At 47.3% G+C, this 19,649-nt stretch overlaps 1 protein-coding gene across 3 annotated transcripts in view; it reads right to left on the minus strand.

Annotated features, from left to right (window-relative positions):
- The window catches only part of RALGAPA2 (Ral GTPase activating protein catalytic subunit alpha 2), a 282,446-nt gene that overhangs the window by 259,974 nt on the left and 2,823 nt on the right, over positions 1–19,649 (minus strand). The window lies entirely within an intron of this gene.

Below are 19,649 nucleotides of genomic sequence, written 5' to 3' on the forward strand. Positions count from 1 at the left end.
TCTCCACCTAAGGAGAGCTCTGAGGTGGCCTGGGGCACCTCCCCTCCCCGTCCCAGACCTCAAGGTCAGAGCCTGGGGGCACAGCACCTACGAGCAGCTAGAAGGCCAGGGGTAAGTGAGGGTCCAGGGAGGGACAAGATGACTTCCTGTTAGGGATGGGGAAGTAAAAGTTCATGGAAGAGGTGGCTGCTGACCCAGACCATAAGGAGGGATGAGTCTGTACGGCTGAGAAACAACTCTGCCAGGAGCCCGGCATGACCCAGAATCTCCTCCCTCCCTCCTGGCTCCCGTGCCACCGCCCAGAGGACAGCAGGCCCTCCCCCGACACCTGCCCACATCCACCTGGGCCACTTGCCACCGCGTCCCTCCAGCTTCTACGTGACCCGCCCCACCCCTGCGTGGACACGGCGGACCCTCCACGTGCTCCTAGCCTCGTCCCAGCAGTGTGTCTCCCAGCTGCACCAGTGTTGCTAAACCAGGGCTGCGGGTGGATCGGCAGGTGGTGCAGGGAACTTAGCCCAAGAACAGCTTCCCCGCACTCCCACCACCAGCCCTGGCCCCCGCAGGGGCTGAGCGACAACACAGCCAGCATCCCTCGCAGCTCCGGTCAGTCTCCCACTGTCAACACACCTCTGTACAGGTTCCTTAGCAAACAAGGTTGTCTGTGCGTTTACAGCAGTGTCCTGACCAAGGTGTTAGCTCTTTAGAAGAATACACCTTAGGAAACCTCAGGAAAATTAAAAACAGCTTCCTTAAAGTTCTACAAGATTACTCAAGAAAATAAAGTGTGTTGCTATTCAATCTATAACAGAGCCGTATCAGCTTTGGAGGGTCCTAATGTGAATTTGTATGAACACACCCACTGCTGTGCTTACATTCCATAAAGTTAACACTCTTGCTGGCGAGTCTAGAGTTGTCTCCCTCTGATAACTACACAGCACCTTTCATGCAAAAATCTGCCCTGGTTCTTTGAAACAATGCACATAAGGTGTTGGTAAAGTCATAGGAACTGCCAATTTCACTTTCTGTTTCTTGCCACAAATTAACACTGAGCACAGAGCAGTGGAAGTTCCTAGTAACTAACCAGTTTACCTTCGCCCAAGCAGGTAACAATGACATCAGGATCCTTAACCCATGTGAATATCACCATTCTCACAAGCTACACAACCCTGCCAAGGAATCCTCAAGTGCCTTCTGCAGGATGTGTCAGTTCCAAGAGAGGGCTTTGTTCATGTTCATGCCAACACCAACTGCTCCCGGGACCACTGAAACCTCCCCCGCCCCCCAGGCCAGGTCAGGGCCTCTGCTCTGGGGCCCACAGCCCTATTCCTCCCCGTCCTAGATGGTGTCACACTGTACTCCACTCTTGGTGCAGCTCCTGACTTAGTTCTGACGGAAGGGTCTGTCTCCTCTGTTAGAGACAGTCCCCACCCTCACAGACCTCCTGTGTGTCTCTGCATCATCAGGCACCCTGCAGGGAATATAGCATTTAGCTCAATATTTTCTTGAACGAACTAAATAAAAGAAACAGCCTATAATATACAATCACAGGACAGTGACCACAGCTTGTAACCCATCAGATCTCATGCCGATGGGAAAAAGTGGCCTGACCTTCTTCAGATCCTTGGGGTTATTAGGAGAGAAATGTCAACCCTCTGCTGAGGACGCCCGATTCCGCTCTGCAGCCCCAGCTCTCGCGGCCCCTGCTCCAAGTGAGGGTCTAAAGGCTTCTCGTTCTCACCCTCACTTTCTGCTCTTCCCGCAGGAACCACCCACTGCGCTGCTCAAGCCGAAACCTAGTCCCCATCCCGGCTCCTCCCAGCTCCTTCCCAGCCCGTGTCCCGGGTGTGGGCTCCTCCACAGACCCACCGGGCACTGTACCCCATCCCTGCCCGCCACCCATCCCCGCCCAGGGTCCCCGCATCCCCACTTCCCCTCCACGGTCCCCTCTCCACACTGCCGTCAACAGTAAAATGGAATAAACCAAATCAGACCATTCTTTTACTCAAAACCTTCCAACGGCCTCCAGTTCTGCTTACAATAAAATCCAAACCCTTTACCATAGCCTGGCGGCCCTGCGGGCTTTCCTCCACTCAAGGCCAAGTCCGTCCCACACCACTCTCTCTGCGCCCTGCACTCTGGCCGCCGTGGCTTCTTTCCATCTCCCAAGCTTCCCACACGTGTTCCCCTCCCTGATCTTCATCCAGCTCATTCCTTCTCATCCTTCAGAGCTGGGACCCCACACAACCTCCACAGAGAAATCTAAGGAGCCCCCGTGTCCCCAAGCATGGCCTCCATCACCCACCTCCTCCTTCATGGAGTCTGGCGGGTGGGCGGCCAACTGCTCGCTTGTGAATGGGCCGCAGCGAGCAAAGCATCCCCATGCTGAGGACGTGGGTACACAGGTATGGCAGGACAGCACAGAAAGGTTATGGGCCACGAACAGTCTACCTTCCCTCGCCTCCCCGGTCCCTCAGAAATACTCGAGTGTCAGCGACCTGAGCAAAGAGGGTCCTCGTCAAGGCTGAGGGGCTTCATGCAGACAGAGACACCCTCATGAGGCCAGAGTCCAGGCGGCAGCCACCTTCCTCCTCAGCCATTCACTGTCTTCCTTGTGGGTTAGCAGTGGATGGAGCTTAAAGTCCTCAGGACAAGACAAGCAGACGCCCTCCAGGTCACCCAGCACACAGTGAACGAAGGGTGTAACATCTGTAACTACTAGTTTATTTACCCATGTGAGGACTCCTCACTGGTCTGGGAGTCCCCTTCACGTGATCCCTGCCCACAGCACTTAAGATTAGTGGAGACTGTCTCATTTATTCATTTACTTCTCCACCGACCGGCACTCCACTAGAATGGAAGCCACATATGGGCAGGAATCACATCTGTTTTGTTCCCTGCTGTACTTCCAGCCCTAGGAATAGAGTTTGGTACCTGAAAGGTACTTGACACACATTTGTTAAGTGAACAAACAAAAAATAAATATCAAATATTTTCTATCTCTACTTCAAAACCTAGACTGTTTCCATGATCTGTCTTATTTTTGAAAAACAAGACTCATCAGATGAATATTTACAAAGCATAGATCTTGGAGAAGGCGGGCACTGGGAGTTAGCGTCCTGCAGAAGGGAACACAAGGGAGTATCACAGGTCTACTTTGTAACAAGGTAACTTCGAGAACCAAAGATATATAGGAGGAAGACTGCTCAGGAAAATAACAAAAAAAAGCCTATGACCACAAACGTCCTTTCGAAAGACACTCTTCATCTGTTCATTCAAACAAGACTGAGTCCTGAGCCCTGCCAAATAGCCCTGCGCCAAATGCTGGGAAATTCCAAGAGAATACAGTGCAGGGCCCTCCAGGGTACAGGAACACAAGCAAGTAACGGAGACGGCAGCGTGCCTGAAGCTCAGGCAGGGCATCAAAGCAGGGAGTGACGAGGCCACCTGGGGGGGTTGGGAACATTAAAAACACCGCACATTTATGCTTTGAAAGACACACTTTCATGACTGTATTTTATTTGATCCTCACCACAACCCTGTGAGGGGGATGGGGCAGGTGTGGTTAAGACAAAGAAACCTCAGGTTCAGAATCGTCTGTAACCTGCCCAAGGTATCAGGCCAGTCAGAGACTCCTGTCCGGGTCTCCAGCTCAAACCTGAGCTACACAAAGGCCTCAGAAACAGACGGAAGAAGTCAAAATCAGAAATTGGGTCAGGAATATAGAGAAATACGTCGTCCCCTCAGGGATGAGATGTGCAGGAGAGCCCGAGGGAGAAGGGCAGGGGGATGAGAGGACAGGTAAGACATGAGGGGAGACGCAGCCCGGCTCCCCACAATGACCTCACAGCAACCTCCTCACGGCCTCGTGGGGCCAGCAAGGAAGCGGGAAGGAGGGGAAGTCCCAGGTACAGAGCCCAGGCTGTAGACCACCTTTGAGGTGATGAGCCTGCGTGTGTTTGGCACCGACGCTAGCACGCTGCCTGGCTGGCATCACAAAACCCGGGCAAGTGCATTCACACTGACCACAGAGAAGCAACCAGCAGCCAGCTTTACACAGCTGGGGGTCATTCTGGGATTTGTAAAGCAATCTCCTTTACCACCAACCAACAGCCAATCAACTGTTTCTACTATTTTCCCATTATATCTGAAAAATAATCTATATTCCACACCAGAAGCTACCCTCCCCTGGCCTTTTGTCCAGCTAAGCCTCCTGCTGACAATGCTTTCCCCACATCTAGCTGGAAGACAATAGCAAAGCTTGAAGGCAGACCCTTTGGAGCAGACTGCCTGGGTTCAAGTCCAGAAGCTACAAGACCTTGGCGAGTTATTTAAAACACTTTGTGCCTCAATTTCCTCACCTGAGAAATGTGGCCAACGATGGTTCCTGGCCCATAAAATGAACATAAACAAAGTGCTTCTAAGTGTGTAGTCAGCATTACGTAAATAAATGTTAGTTGTTTTCCAATTACCTAGCTCCGGGCAAAGGCCATCTCACAAGGTGGGAATAACCCAGCTTCACCTGTGGAGCCATAAAACTCAATGATACGTGAAACTCACCCACTTAATGAGACCTTTCGAAAAGGCACAGCACTTAATCCCAATTCAGCAGCAGATGCTCCAAAACTAGTGGGACTGTCCCTCCACTTCCTCCCACATATAACCCTTCCCAATAGCAATCTTACTCCTTTTTAGTTGGGAGGATCATAGCCCAGCCTCATAAAAACCTGCTGCAGACCCTGAAAGCACCAAAGGAGGAGGGAATGTCCTTCTCAGACTTGGGGGCCCTGGTGGACACTGTCAAGAGGAAGAAGGGGTTCAGACCAGCTCCTCTGGAGTAGGGAGTGACCCCCAATCCTCCTGCCCTCCGTCCCCCACCCTCCCCAGGGCCAAGAGCCATCCCAGTGCTGCCTACACGTCTGCACGTAGATGAAGACGGTGTCATTTGCTATTTTACTCAGATTCCCTAGATACTGGCACTGAAGCACGATGCTCAAGATCACATGCCGGTGAAAGGGAAAAGGGGTGAGTGAAAAATTCAAGGCGAATGTGGCGACTTAATAAAACGTAATTTAGAAACAGTGAGAACAAGGAAAATAAATGAGTCAGACACAAGACAGAAAACACTGACAAGGAAAAATGTCATGAGTATGGCGCCTTTACTTAAGGGCTAATGAGATTTTGGTGATTCCACCTTTTCACAACTGCCTAGCTCCCTGCCCTCCTTCCCTCTTGCGTTAAGTACTTTGTAATAATGCCACGAACTATTCCCGCCCTCCATCCACTCCTTTAGAAAATGCCCACCCACACTGATCTGCGGCTGATCTCCCGACCTGCTGTGGACAACCTGTCATTAGAAGCCCGACGCAGCAGTGGCCGGAGAGTGTCGAGTAGTCTCTGGTTCAAAGAGACTGGGATTGACATATACACACTACTATATACAAAATAGATAATTAATAAGGACCTACTGTAACAGCACAGAGAACTCTACTCAATACTCTGTAATAACCTGTATGGGAAAAGAATCTTAAAAGAGTGGATATATGTATATGTATAACTGATTCACTTTCCTGTACACCTGAAACTAACACAACACTGTAAATCAACTATACTCCAATAAAAAGTTAAAAAACAAAAACAAAGGAAATGAGGAAACTCATGGAGCAGAGCAGGACCCAACCCCAGGCAACCTGCAGCCAGGGCAGTAGCACGCAGCAATGCAGATAGGTGAGGGAATAAAACAGATGCTTGTTGCCGTAAGGTCTCTGTAAGCCTGAGGTTTGGGATGGGTTGTCTTGCACCGTTGCTGTGAAAATGTTGGTAGGGAAGAAAAAGCAACTCATCACCAAGAAGTTTCACCGGCCATGAGAGCCGGCAAGCCCGTGAAGAGGTGCCCCAAGTACGACACATTGTCACCTCCGTCAAAGAAGGAAAAGGAGACAATATGGGTCCGAATAACAAGAGCTGCCAGCTGATACACACTTTCCTCAACAGAAAGTTTCTGCAACACTAACTAGAGTGCAGGCAGGGACTCCTTTTTCTGACACCAGCCGGTAGGTTTTAGAACCTCCTGTGTGCAATGCTGTTCCAAGGGCAGGTAACTGACCTGGAACTCACCTGGTGAGGAGGTAAAGTCCTCATAATGAAGCCCTTTCAAGACTCAGCAGGTATTCGGGTCATAAGACAGCAGGTATGCTGACTATGCTTCAGTGGTAACGCAATACTTTTATGGTCATCATTATTATTAAAGAGAAATTCACATCTGAAAATGCATCTATGTGCAGACCTAAAAGCGTCCTTGTGCTGATTACATGCAAATGCAAAATCCTCGTGTGGATGGGGGCGCTACCCTGCACGGCAGACGGAGGCTCCGGCTCCAGTGGCTACAGTCTACACCCGCCCACCCGCCCCCAGGACGCTCTCCAGAAGATTTCAGGGCCTGGCTCACTGTCTTTGCCCTCATAGCCAGCACTGATTGCCACATTTACACAGGTGATGCCCAACTTCCTTATCTCCACTGAGGTTGTCCTCCATGCCCCCTCCACAACCTCTGCCCCCAGGCCCGCCCGGGCATCCCTCTAACCTCCCTGCCTCCCAATTCTGAACCCATTCTCCCTACCTCCCCTGCTCCCTCCTTCTGGAAACCTAATTCCAACAACTCTTCGACCTTCCTGGGTCCTTCAATCCAATGATCTCACCACTCTGTCATGATCTATGACCCCTCTGAAGTCTTCACTTCTTTTTTTCTTCCTAATTTGGTTTCCACGATCCACCTTTTTAATCAGCCCTGTCATTGTCCCTCAATCACCTCCCTTCCCCCTGCATCATATTCACTCCATAAAACCCCAGTCAGGGCTTCCCTGGTGGCGCAGTGGTTGAGAGTCCGCCTGCCGATGCAGGGGACATGGGTTCGTGCCCCGGTCCGGGAGGATCCCACGTGCCGCGGAGCGGCTGGGCCCGTGAGCCATGGCCGCTGAGCCTGCGCGTCCGGAGCCTGTGCTCCGCAACGGGAGAGGCCACAACAGTGAGAGGCCCGCGTACCGCAAAAAAAAAAAAAAAAAAAAAAAAAAAAACCCAGTCAGTTTCACCCTTAATTCAACCGAAAGTATTTATTTGAGCACAGGTCATGTGCCAGATAGCAAAGATTTTTTTAAGTTGTTGGTTTAAGTACTAAATAGATGTGAAAGAATGTTTTGTACATGTGCAACTGATGCTGTATAATAAAACAAGCACTTTAAACCCACTCACCAACTCAACCAAGCATCCCCAACCCCCACTTTACGGGGCTCCACACCATTCATCCAGTTCTCAGCCCTCTCTGGGGCCAATAGCTGGTGCGCATGTACCTCTGCGCCCAAGCGCCACGGAAGGAAGAGGAGCCTAGAACGCTGACATAATACTTTTGGAAGCACTTGGAGGCCTAAACCACATATTCCTGTTTGTAGGAAATGAAATGAACTCGCATTTTAGCTCTGCTGATAACTGTGTTTCCTACATACATTATTACAGCCATGTTGGACTGTTCTATCTCTGTAGAATTTAAACTGAAAGCGAGAGTGGCCTGGAGCAAACGCTCCCGGTTTCCCTCCTGCCCCCTCGCCCAGCCACTCCCACGGCAGACCCTTCCTCTTCCTAATGGAGCCCCTGTTTGTTCAGGGACCATCCACCCCGCAAATCCGTGTGCCCTTCGTGGGGGTGGGACCTGATGCTGCTGAGCCAATTACTGTGGCATTAGTCCCCTGCCAGCTATGAGTTTAGACTCAAGCCTGTGACCCAGTGCTGGCCAACAAGCAAGGGGAAGAATTCTGGTGGAGATGCCTGGAAACGGGTCATTGTTCTTAAAGGGACACAAAGCAGAAGTGCTTCTTTCCTCCTGCCTCTGGACGCTGTTCCGTCCGGGTGCGATGCCTGCAGTTCATTTTGCCACTGAGGGGACAAACCTCTGCCATGCAGAGGACACTAAAGAGGGCAAAGCAGGGAGGGGAGAGCGTGCGGATGGGCACGTCACTGAGCTGCCGTGCCAGCTGGCTCGGGGGGCCACCTGCTTTGGGACCGCTTTCTATAGGAGAAAAAATTCTTCATCATTTATGTTTATATTTGGGTTTTCTGTTACCTATATCCAAAAACATCCTTGTAGATACTGAAGTAAAATCTGACAGTAGAACAGGAAACAAATCCTAGTATAATTGAAAGGTTGTAGAAGTTATATTCATCCCACTTTGTTTCCTAAGATGTATTATTTTCATTTCTTTATACCTATATGGTAGCTAGGTGCAGAAAGTAAAATTCTTAGAAGTCAGAAAGATGTTAACACTTTGTTATCCTGGATTGATAGTCCCCATGTAAAAGTGATTCTGATGACGATATACTCCACGTACCCAGAGCTCTAATTTTTAAAAGTAGAGCTACTTTTATCTTAAACATTTTGGACACACCTGTCTCAAAAGCAGGACTCAAACATTATTTTTAACGGATATCAAGTGCCAACACAATAAAACAAAAATATATACACCAATGAAATATAATGTTCAAATCTAATGTGTTTTATATACATGTTTTTTTTTTTTTTGCGGTATGTGGGCCACTGTTGTGGCCTCTCCCGTTGCGGAGCACAGGCTCCGGACGCGCAGGCTCAGCGGCCATGGCTCATGGGCCCAGCCGCTCCGCGGCATGTGGGATCCTCCCGGACCGGGGCACGAACCCGTGTCCCCTGCATCGGCAGGCGGACTCTCAACCACTGCGCCACCAGGGAAGCCCATATACATGTATTTTTTATGACGTATAGTTGATGTACAGTATTATGTTACAGGTATACAATATAGTATTTCACAGTTTTTAAAGGTTATACTTTATTATAAAATATTGGCTACATTCCCTGTGTTGTACAATATATCCTTGTAGTTTAACTTATACATAACAGTTTATATTTTCATATATCTATTTCTTTTGTAGGAATCAAGTTTCATCCAATTTTTTGAGGCGATGCATAACTACTTCTACTTTTCTTGATCTGAACTGGCCTATATTACAGTCAAAACCACTCACTAGGGAAAGAGCTGGAGATAGAAATAGATAAAACAGGAGCTAAATGGTAACCTCTCCCGCTCCATTTCTAACAAGTAAGGCAGCAGAAAAGTGGTGCTGAGGGCAGAGAGCCGTCTTACTTACGTCAAATAATTATTATTAATAAGCATAATAACGGCTTACAAAAGGGCTTTGTATATATTAACTCAATTAAACCTCCAACAGCCCTAGGAAGCAGGTACTGTCCCACCACCAGGTGAGGGTCAGAGAGGTTAGGTCCCCGCCAGGACTCGAACCCAGGCAGTCCGGCTCCCGCACCGCTTACCTAAGTACGTCTAACGTTAGCTGAAAGTGATGGAGGAGGGGCAGGGAAGTACACCTGGAAACACAAGGTTTTTAAGTCCATAAGAGAGAGCTGGTAGATGTCCCGGAACTAAATAGATACTAAACCCCAGGGAGGACCCAGAAGTTGGTTTATTTAGGACACCAGAGCCAGCTTGCAAGGGGAATGGCCTGCCTCCATGATTGGTTAAAAGGGCGGCCTTTCTATGAAGCTAATTCCGCAGAGACTGAGACGGCCCTCCCCAAGGAGCTCTCTTTACTTCCAGAAAATCATCCCACTGTCCCCTGCCGCATCAGCAGCTGCAACACCGTCAGCCCCACTCATCCTCATATAAGAAACCAAACGCCCCTCTGGCCACCGGGCAGTCACCCTGCTCCCCCCAAGCCGGGGTCTGCTGACAGCATGGAAGGGCCTGGCACTGCCAACCTGAAGAATGGGCAGTGGATAATTTGTTGCGTGAGTCCAGTGGGACCCGATAGGGCCATTTAAGTATCATGTAAGCCTTCACTTACTCATGTGAAAAATGTCCAAGGCGTGTTAGGTCAAAAATACAGTGTCAGCCCACGTATAACAACTATTCCTGTAAGACTGTGTTTATGTGTGTACCTACAAGACACAGAGAGAGAGGTTGCACGTAAGCAACAACAAGAACAGAAAGCATGTTTACCAAAATTTTAACAATGGTTATCAGAGGACTGCAGAATGTGAAGAGCTTTTTCATACTTAAATTATTTTTTGCTTATTCGTATTATTCAAATGTTTATAATGAGTATGTAAAATTTTATAACCAGAAAACAACTACTATTTTTCAGAAAAAACTATTATTCATTTCAGAAAAAAAAAGCTGCCAGAGTATTTAGAAAGAACTTGTTTTCAAAGCCTGACTATGTACCATAAAAAAGAACAGCAGACATGACATCGGCCATAGTTTCCTCCAAACGTGTCTTACTTTTGAAACTTGAAGAACATTGAAGACCTAAACAATACGTACAGTAGTATCTTTGCCAAGACTAAAATGCCCTAAAAACAGAAAATAATTTAAATTTCCTCTGCCCAACATTGGCGTTAGACCTCTTCTGTAATAACACGTACGTTGTACATAATGCCTTGTAATGATCTAGGTGTAGAGGACTTCTGCTGTCTTTAGAGAAAGCTATGTTTCTCTAATTGTCATTTACTGGAAAGGGTAGAAAAATGATAGGTCGGGCAGGAAGAAACGGTCTCTGTCCAGCCACTCAACAGCTTGAACTGAATAGGAACAAGCAAAGGTGTGACACCTCTGAATGCAAAAAGGTGATGAAATTTCCAATCACCGGCAGGTTCACTTACAAGACCTGGTGGCCTTAGCACACGTCAAGTCCTGTTTAAACCTGGACTGATCACCGACCGCGGAGCAGACTCCCCTTCGGCGCACGCTCAGCAGCAACACCAGGTCCTAGAAACCACACTTCTTTTCAATTAACACTGAGCCAAAGACCAAGACTCCCTCAGGCCTTTGCATTAAGAAACAACCTAGAGGGAGTCCCGTGGTGGTCTAGTGGTTAGGATTCGGGCTTTCACTACCTAAGGCCCAGGTTCAATCCCGGGTCAGGGAACTGAGATCCTCCAAGCTGTGGGGGGGTAGCCAAAACAAACAAACAAAATTTATTTTGAAATGGCTCAAGTTCTTAAAAAAAGAAACACAACTTAGAGCACAAACAGCGTTCTAATTTAGCAGGTACCTGAAACTGAGCCCGTCTGCTGCCTTTCTCACCATTCAGAGATTAATTAACATTGCACTGACCCATCAACGTTTTCCTGTGCTCATTCATTTCCAGCCACTGGCTGATCTCCATTTCTTGTCAGCATCAGGGCACTTTCAAAGATACCTACTCTTTGGCTCTTACTAGAATTTGGGGCGACGTGGTAAGCGCATCTACACACTATCACAAGCTCGGTCTGCTGTGTGGCCCCATCTCACGTCTGGCGCACTCAAGCTTTCCTGCCCCACTGGCCACGGTGGTCCTGGCCTGTCTTCTTATCAGGACCCACTGCTGCAACAAGGAAGGACCAGCCACGTGTGCCAGCTAGGGCTCCCCGGCCACGGCTGGCTTCTCCTCTCCAGCACTGCTTCTTTCTCTCCCCTCTTCTCTTTTCTGTCTGCAGTCACTGTTCCGTTTGGGGGCAAAGGCCATCTCCCTAGGTGTCATTTCTTCATTTGTGACTTATGTATACACATACATTTTGAATATCTATTTATTATAATTTTTCCTATTAATATGTAGGAGCTCTTTATGTTTGGGGGATATAACTATTTCCTCTCCTCTAAGTTTCAAGTTATTTTTCCAGTTCATTATTTACTTTTTGCTTCAGTTAAAGATGATATGTTTGTATATGTATTTATTTTAGGAGCAGGAAGAAAGGAATGGAACCATTCTCTCAAAAGTAAGTATCTGCAACATGACACACGCACACACATACACACACATGCATACACACACGCACACACACATACACACACACATACACAGAAAGACTATGTAATACTTTACTCCCACTCTGGGAGCTCAGCATAAGCTCTACTCTACCAAGCCTCTCTGGCCCAAACACATCCTCATCTTATCAGATACAGAATCCATGGAATAAAGAGGTTTACACTGTCGGCACCGGAAATATGACCAGACAGAATGAAAACACGCTAACCCCTTTAGAAAGCTGTAAGGAAGCAACATGTGTCCTCAGCTCCCCTCTCTTCCATGCAGTCCTGAAAATACTATCAAGATTTCACTGGAAGAATGTTCACCACTAGTTATAACAGGCCCTTTTCGGGGGATGGTAATTCAGTTTTGGTTTTTGTAAATTTAAAATTTGACAACAGTGTCTCTCCCATTTTGTTTCCATGAAAAAATATCTGGGGTACTTGCCTAAGCCTCACCCAAGCCTGTCCTTACCCACAGCCCTCTGGCCCCGCTGGCCCTCAGCCTCCACCCCAGTCAAGGTTTCCCCAACCTCTTCTCCCTTTTGTCCACAGAAATCGTCCTTTCTTAAAGCTCTTCCCCTTGGATCCAGGGGGTGGGTCTGACAGTGCACGCACACATGGGAGGAGAGAGGGCTCTGTCAGGAGAACTTAATTCGTGGTCTTGAATCTTTTTTTTTTTTTTCTGGCTGTGCCACGCACCATATAGCATCTTAGTTCCCCAACCAGGGATCGAACCCACGCCCCCTGCACTGGAAGCACAGAGTCTTAGCCACTGGACCGCCAGGGAAGTCCCTTGAATCATTACTTTAATGACGGGAACTTCTGGCTGGGGTAGGAAGGCTTCTAGAAATTTTTCTAAACATCCATAGCGGTGGCCGCTACTCTCCCCCAGACTGAGATCCATCTATGTGGAAATCACATTCTTGGTTTTTCAGAATGCAAGCTCAGGCGTGCCCAGTGCTGTGTACAATGCCTGGCACATGGTTGGGGTTGGATAAAAAATAACTGTTAAACGAATAAAGGGACTCTGGAGCCAGCTGCCTGGGTTCAAATCCTGACTCTGTCACTTACTAGCTGTGCAACCGTAGGCAACGTTCTCAACTTCTCTGGGTCTTATTGGTAAAATGGGGATAATAACATTCCCTATCCCACTTGGGAGAGGATTAAATGCATTAACACATGTGAAGTGTTTCTGCGGTACTTGGCACATGGAAAGCGCTGATTAAATGCTACTTATTATTATTACAAATAAGAAAGTATGTCACCAAAAGGAATCAAGATGTACAAAAAGCTGCTGGTGTTCTCAACGTTATTTAGTATCAATATCACTTAGTGAGAGAGATTAGGCAGAACGCAGATAAGTAGAATACAAAACCAAAGGCTATAAATGCCAAATGGAAGGCACAAAATGCTATGGGAATTCTGAGGAAAGATCATTTCAGCGAAAAGGGACGAAGACACTTTGTGTGAAGATGTAATATACCTCTGCCGGCTCCTGGAAGAATTTTACATGACAGGTTGGATGACACCTCTGGGAAAAGGGACGGCATATTAGTTTGGGTTCTCCGAAAAGCAGACACCAAGACAGGAGTGGACACGCAGGAGGTTTACTGAGGGAGCTGTCTGTGAAGGATGAAGGGGAGGACCTGAGAAGGGAGGTCTGACCCCTGCACAGAAGAGGGGAGGGGAGGAGGGCTGAGGAGGAAGAGGCAGCACAGGTCTGAAAAGCTGCCGGCCAGGCCAACAGGGAGCCCTTGAGACAAAGTCTCCCTTCAGAGGCATCTGGGTCTCAAAGGAACGGCCACATCAGTACCCCCGCGTGTTCAGTAACTGGCTGGGAGGAGCCCAGGAGGAGCTCAGCTTTGGCTACACAGTGGTGGTGAATCCAAGGGCAGCATTGGGAGCAACGGCCAGTGGCGCTCCCCGGAGCACAGCTGATCTGAATGCTCACCCTCACAGCTCCCACAGCTGGGCACAAGCATCGTCCCTAGTACCTCCTGTGCCCTTGAAAGCCAGGTTGAGCCTCAATAAATAAATGACATCACTGAAACTCAAACACAAGACAACATCAACGGGTTCCTTATCTTTTTCAAAAGGAATTTTTTTTTAACTAAACCACAGTTGCAAAATCAAAGTACGTATTTACTGTTAAAGATTACAACTACTTTTAAAATAGTGTTCAGTATCTTTCAGACGTGGTTTCAGTTTCTAAAACAACATAAAGGACATAAAATCGTTATGAAACATCTCTTTGCTAAATATCAAAGTTAAAATTCTGGAATGAGGATTCAGAACTAATGCAGAAACAAAGCTCTGCTAAGAACCTAGAGGGTAATAAATCCTTAAGACAGCAATTTGATCAAATGAGAATACGAGAAAACATTTGCAAAAGCGTGAAGTGCTACATGAATGTGAGCTATGGATACAGTCAAGTTACGTCTTAGGTGGGGTTAAGTCACGTGAAAGGTAAAAATGGAGAAAATCACAATTACCCTTAAACATGAGCGGCACACCCAGCAGGGAAGATGTTCCCACAGTGACAGACATGAAGGAAAGAAGACCTCTGAGGACACAGCGAAGTCCCTTGTCCCTCCTCATGCCGCCAGGCAGACACATGGTCGCTGAGTGGAAGGGCAGGCAGCATCCACATCACTTAAACTGTGCCCATTTTATTTATATAGATACACATCATATATATTTATATTTATATATATATAAATATATATACACATACACACACAGACCCATCCATCCTCAATCTGTAATTTCCCAGTCTCTTCCTGGCATATTAATGTGTACTCTTCCCATTGCAAGGCCCAGAAATCTTATATGACTCAAGCCGGCTAGAGCAAAAACAGGGTGCTCCAGGCTCCTACAACTGAGAAGCTCGGGGTGGGGATGGCGCACACAGGGCTGAGCCCCTCAGCTCACACAGGGTCCACAGACGCTCCTCACTCTCCATCTCTCCGCTCTGCTTCCCTCTGACTGTGAATTCAATTTGAGGTGTGTGCTCCCCGCATGGAGGGAAAGATGAACACTGGCAGCCCGGGCTACATCCTCCTGGTCTGTAATCCAAATGCATGGGAGCTCTCACCCGCCAGGAATCCATGTTTCAAACCTCAGGGAGACTGGGACTCCTGGACTATCACCGAGGGAAGGCACTGGATTTGGTGGCTCCTCTGCTTAAAACTCTTCCCCGGATTCCAAACGTCCACCCATGGCACAGGGTAAAGGACAGTGTGCACTTAGCCACGTGGTGGCCACACCATCACCTCTGCACAAGCTCCTCTCTCGGCAGTCCCCTTGCCCCCAGCCTGCCCACCTGGGAAACCCGTGTTCATTACTCCAGACCCACCTCAGCCCCGCACCCCTAAGGAAGCACTGGCAGCCTCTCCAAGGGGCCCTTCTGCTGTGCCTCCTCTACACCTGCAGCCACCTGTACAGTCCCACCCACCACACGCACTCCCCCACCCCTACCCCATCCCCACACCCCAGCACTAACATCCTCGTGGTAAATGCAGCTGTTTACCTGTCTGTCTCCCCTAACAAACAGTAAATCCTGGGCTTGTGCCTTATTGATCTCTGAAGACACAGCCCTACCAAGCAGACACACACACACACACACACACACACACACACACACACACACACACATACGGACTCAAAAAAATGTACGTGAAACTGAATTTTTTAAAAATCCAAGAACAAGATAGTTGCTTACTACATTTATATATTAATTATTCTTGATTTTACAGTAGAGTAACATATTCCTTCTTTTAAAAATAATTTTAAAATTTAAATTGAATCAATTTGCTATCTTGAAAGCAATAAACTGTTCTCTAGTTTCATCTGTGGCACTTAGAGACCAAAGATCAGTGCTCTAAACAGCTAGTAAAAGTATTTATGTCCATCTGCAAATAAAGCACTTACAAACAAAATAAAAGTACAAATTATAAAAGTTTACATCGAAATATTCCAGACCTACCAATTATCTCTCTTCCCAGAATAAAAGGTCAAAGGCAACCTTTTCTAGTTATCTCAAACAAAACATCTGAGCTCAGTCAGACTTTTATCCTAGGTCCACCTTTCTGACTTCAGAAGGCTAGACAATTTCAAGCACTAGGAGCAGGGACGGCGTATTTGTGTGACATATATGTGTCCAAAGTTCATTTTACATTCCAGAAGTTACAGATATAAAATGTTACTAACCGGTGAAAAATGAGCAAAGGGAGCATTAGGGCAAAATCGCTTTAATTAAGACGAGGTCAACTGAGAGAAACCATCCCAAGACTGTCTGAAGGGCCTGGAGTTATACCCCCAGCTTTGCTCTGGTTGCAGAATGTCCATGTGGCACTAATGTCCATGCAAATATTTTACCACCTGTAAGGCCTGCCAAGGGCACGGAGAGGTCAGTGAACACGAAAACACAGAAGGAGTCTTTTTATCTTCTGCCATGTTCAAGTCAAATATGGCCTCAAGTCTCCCTAGAAGAATACGGTAAAGCAGACTAGGCAGAGAGCAGCAAAACTCAAAGCAACATTTCTGGGAGACGCGCAAAAACTACTTGGCTTTTGTTTACAAGTTAACATTCACTCTGGTGGGTAAATATATTTTCTGGTATGTAAATATGCTTGCGTCAGGTAACTAGCAAAAGCTCGACACGGGCTGTATAATCCTATGACCCCCAGCTCTGCCCCTTAGAGACAGGGAGCTGGCAGACAAGGAGCCCACCTCCGGGAGCCTCAGTCTCCCCATCTCGAGGTCGGGGGTAGGAACACGACCTTCATCACAGGTTGTAGGACGATCCAGTGAGATCACAATGCTAATAACCATGCCATAGCTTTCTAACCCCTCATTAAGCTCCAGACACCACATCCAGCACCTCCCAGACAGTTCCATTTGTATCTCACCTTCTTCTCAAACTCAACACACATCAGCACCAAACTCATCTTGCTCTGTCGTTAGCCAGAGTCTCCTCCCAACTCTTCTGGCTCTATCCAAGACACCTCCACTCCCCCAAATACCTAACACCAATTATCAAATTCTAACAACGCAGTTTATTGCTAGTCAGATTGCAAAGGAAGTGGCCGCCTCAACCCTCGCTGCCTGCAGGGCAATGGGAGCGACACTGAGGACAGCACTGTGGGACAGCACTGTGGGTTGAGGCAGAAACGCAGCAGTCTGACCTCCATGGAATCTAATCCAAGAAAATAATGCAAAATGCAGGAGAAGCCGCCTCCCAAGATGTTCAGAGTAGTTATTATTTACACCAGAGAAAGAACGAAAAAGAGAGAAAAAGCGAGAGAGGAAATAAAGAGGGAGAGATGAAGGAAGGAAACTATTTAACTACCCAAGAAAGGGTAAGCTAAATTATGGTACATCGCCTCAACAAACATCTGTAGTTAATAAAAATAAAAGGAACAAAACATGGGGAAATGCTAAAAGTAAGCTTAAAAGGCAACGTTTAAAATTGTAAGTGAACTTGTCCCTACTTAAAGCAACAGATGCACAAAAGGAAACATGTCAAAATGTTGAGTTTTGCTCTATGGGCATATAGAGCCTCTGTGAGCAACTGTTCTCTCCTCTCTGGTTCCAGATATTTGGTCTGAACCCTGGTGTCACTAGATTTGACTGGCCTGTGGCCCCTGACCCCAAACCTCTTCTCCTTCAGATTAATCACTCCTCGCCCAGCTTCTGCAAACCTCATGTTCATTCCTCCCTGAGAATCGCTTGTCCTGCCACAGGGTCCTTCGTGGCCCCGCCCCTCCTCTCCAGGCCCCAGCCCCTGTCTGTTCCTTCGTCACCAGTCTTCTCAGTGTCTCCCTGCCTTCCCACTGGCCCCGTCCATTTATCCTGGCCCTGCCGGCAGAGAGGCAGTGCTTGAATATTACCATTTGACCTGCTAAGAATTCTCCAATGGGCCCTCTCACCTGCAGGATAAGATCTGAGCTTCTAACTGCGGCAAACAAGGCCCTTTCTGATCTGGCCCCAACCTGCCTCAGCTCCTACCGGTCAGGCCACCTCTCCTCCCCTCCCCCATGACCCCGAAGTCCAACTCGCTGTCCTGCCCTTACCCCTGGCCTACACACCACTTTGGTGACTGCTCTGACACTGTGGACGCCCTCAGGGCCAGGGTTCCAGCACCCAATCCTCAGTGCCTGAGGTTCCTCAACCTCCCGCATCATCGCTGTGTATTTCCACCACCAGCTCCTCCCCACCTCGGCCCGAAATGCTCTCCCCCTCGACTCTCCCCAGGTCTAACCCTGCTCTGTCCAGCATGCCGCTGGCTACCTGTGGCTCCTGAGCTCTCGAAATGCCACTGGCCCGACCGGAGACGTGCTGCACACGTACAGTACACATGGGATTTCAAAGACTTGCTATCAAAAAATGATGGAAAAAACTGAACATTTTACTTTCATTACCTGTTGATTTAACACATATTAGATGTATGGGGTTAAAAATATATAGATATTAGTAAAATTAATTTCACCTGTTTCTTTTTACTTTTTTAGATGTGGCTACCAGAGCATTTTTAATCACACCTGTGGCTGACATCTATTTCTATTGGACAGAACAAGTCTAACCATTCTTCAGGGTCTCCTTCAAGATGCCCCTATCTTTGTTCTTAATGATCTTTTCTGCCCCTAGAAATCCTATAATGGAGTCCACCGTATATAAGCCACTATCTAATTACATAGCACACTACGTGCTTACTGGTATTTTACATCTATTCTTCCTGCCACATCAATACCATTTCTAAATCCTATTTTGGGACTCACAGTAGGCACTCAACTTGTAATTAGACATGGAATCTTTGCTGCAGCAAGACAGCAGTTTACAGAATGTTTTTTTAGTTTTGTTTTGTTTACTTATTTATTTTCCCAAGGATGATTTCAACAATGTAAGGAGACCTGGGAGTCAGGGGACCTATCAGCTCTTTGTTCTTCCTCTAAATTACATAATACATACACAACGTTGAGTGCATGGCTTGGCCCCCAGTAAGCCCTGCCTGTGTCTCAGTTTCCCCTCCCCCTTTAAAATAAAGTTAAGGGCTTCCCTGGTGGCACAGTGGTTGAGAGTCCGCCTGCTGAGGCAGGGGACACGGGTTCATGCCCCGGTCCGGGAAGATCTCACATGCCGCAGAGCGGCTGGGCCCGTGAGCCATGGCCGCTGAGCCTGTGCTCCACAATGGGAGAGGCCACAACAGTGAGAGGTCCGCATACCACAAAAAAATAAAATAAAATTAAATTAAAATTAAATAAAATAAAGTTAATAATACCAGGCCAATCTACAATATATAGGCAGGTCAAAGTAGCTAAGCAAGTTCTAACTGGAGTCATTACCATGATATGAAGAAATACTCTACCTTTCACAGCTAACTGTATCTTTCTCAGCCAGCTGTCTTAAATACAGACTAATTTTTATGAAGAGGGAGCAAATCCATCACCATTATTAAAATAAGAAAGGAGAAGGGACAACCTACCAAAACGCTTGTCCCATCCTACTAACGACAGGAAAACAGTAATGACAGAGGAAACTGTTACATGTCCACTCCAAGCTGAAGTGGCTTATACATCACACTCCCAATAACATTTATGAGGCAGACATCACCATACCCATTTACAGAGTAAAGAAACAGATTCAAAGACAGGCTGAGTAATTGGTCCAAACTCATGCAGCTGCAGGCTACAAATCCAGGTCAAGTGCTATTAACTTTGTATGTAATAAAAAATAACATCGTTATTATCACTGGAAAATATATGAAAAGCAAGAGTATTATCAAAATATACAAATAAAAATACAATAATAATTTCTATTCATTTC

Source organism: Aethalodelphis obliquidens, unplaced genomic scaffold (assembly GCF_003676395.1).
Source record: "Aethalodelphis obliquidens isolate GAN/ISIS:26980383/991018 unplaced genomic scaffold, ASM367639v1 scaffold18, whole genome shotgun sequence".
Lineage (NCBI taxonomy): Eukaryota > Metazoa > Chordata > Mammalia > Artiodactyla > Delphinidae > Aethalodelphis > Aethalodelphis obliquidens.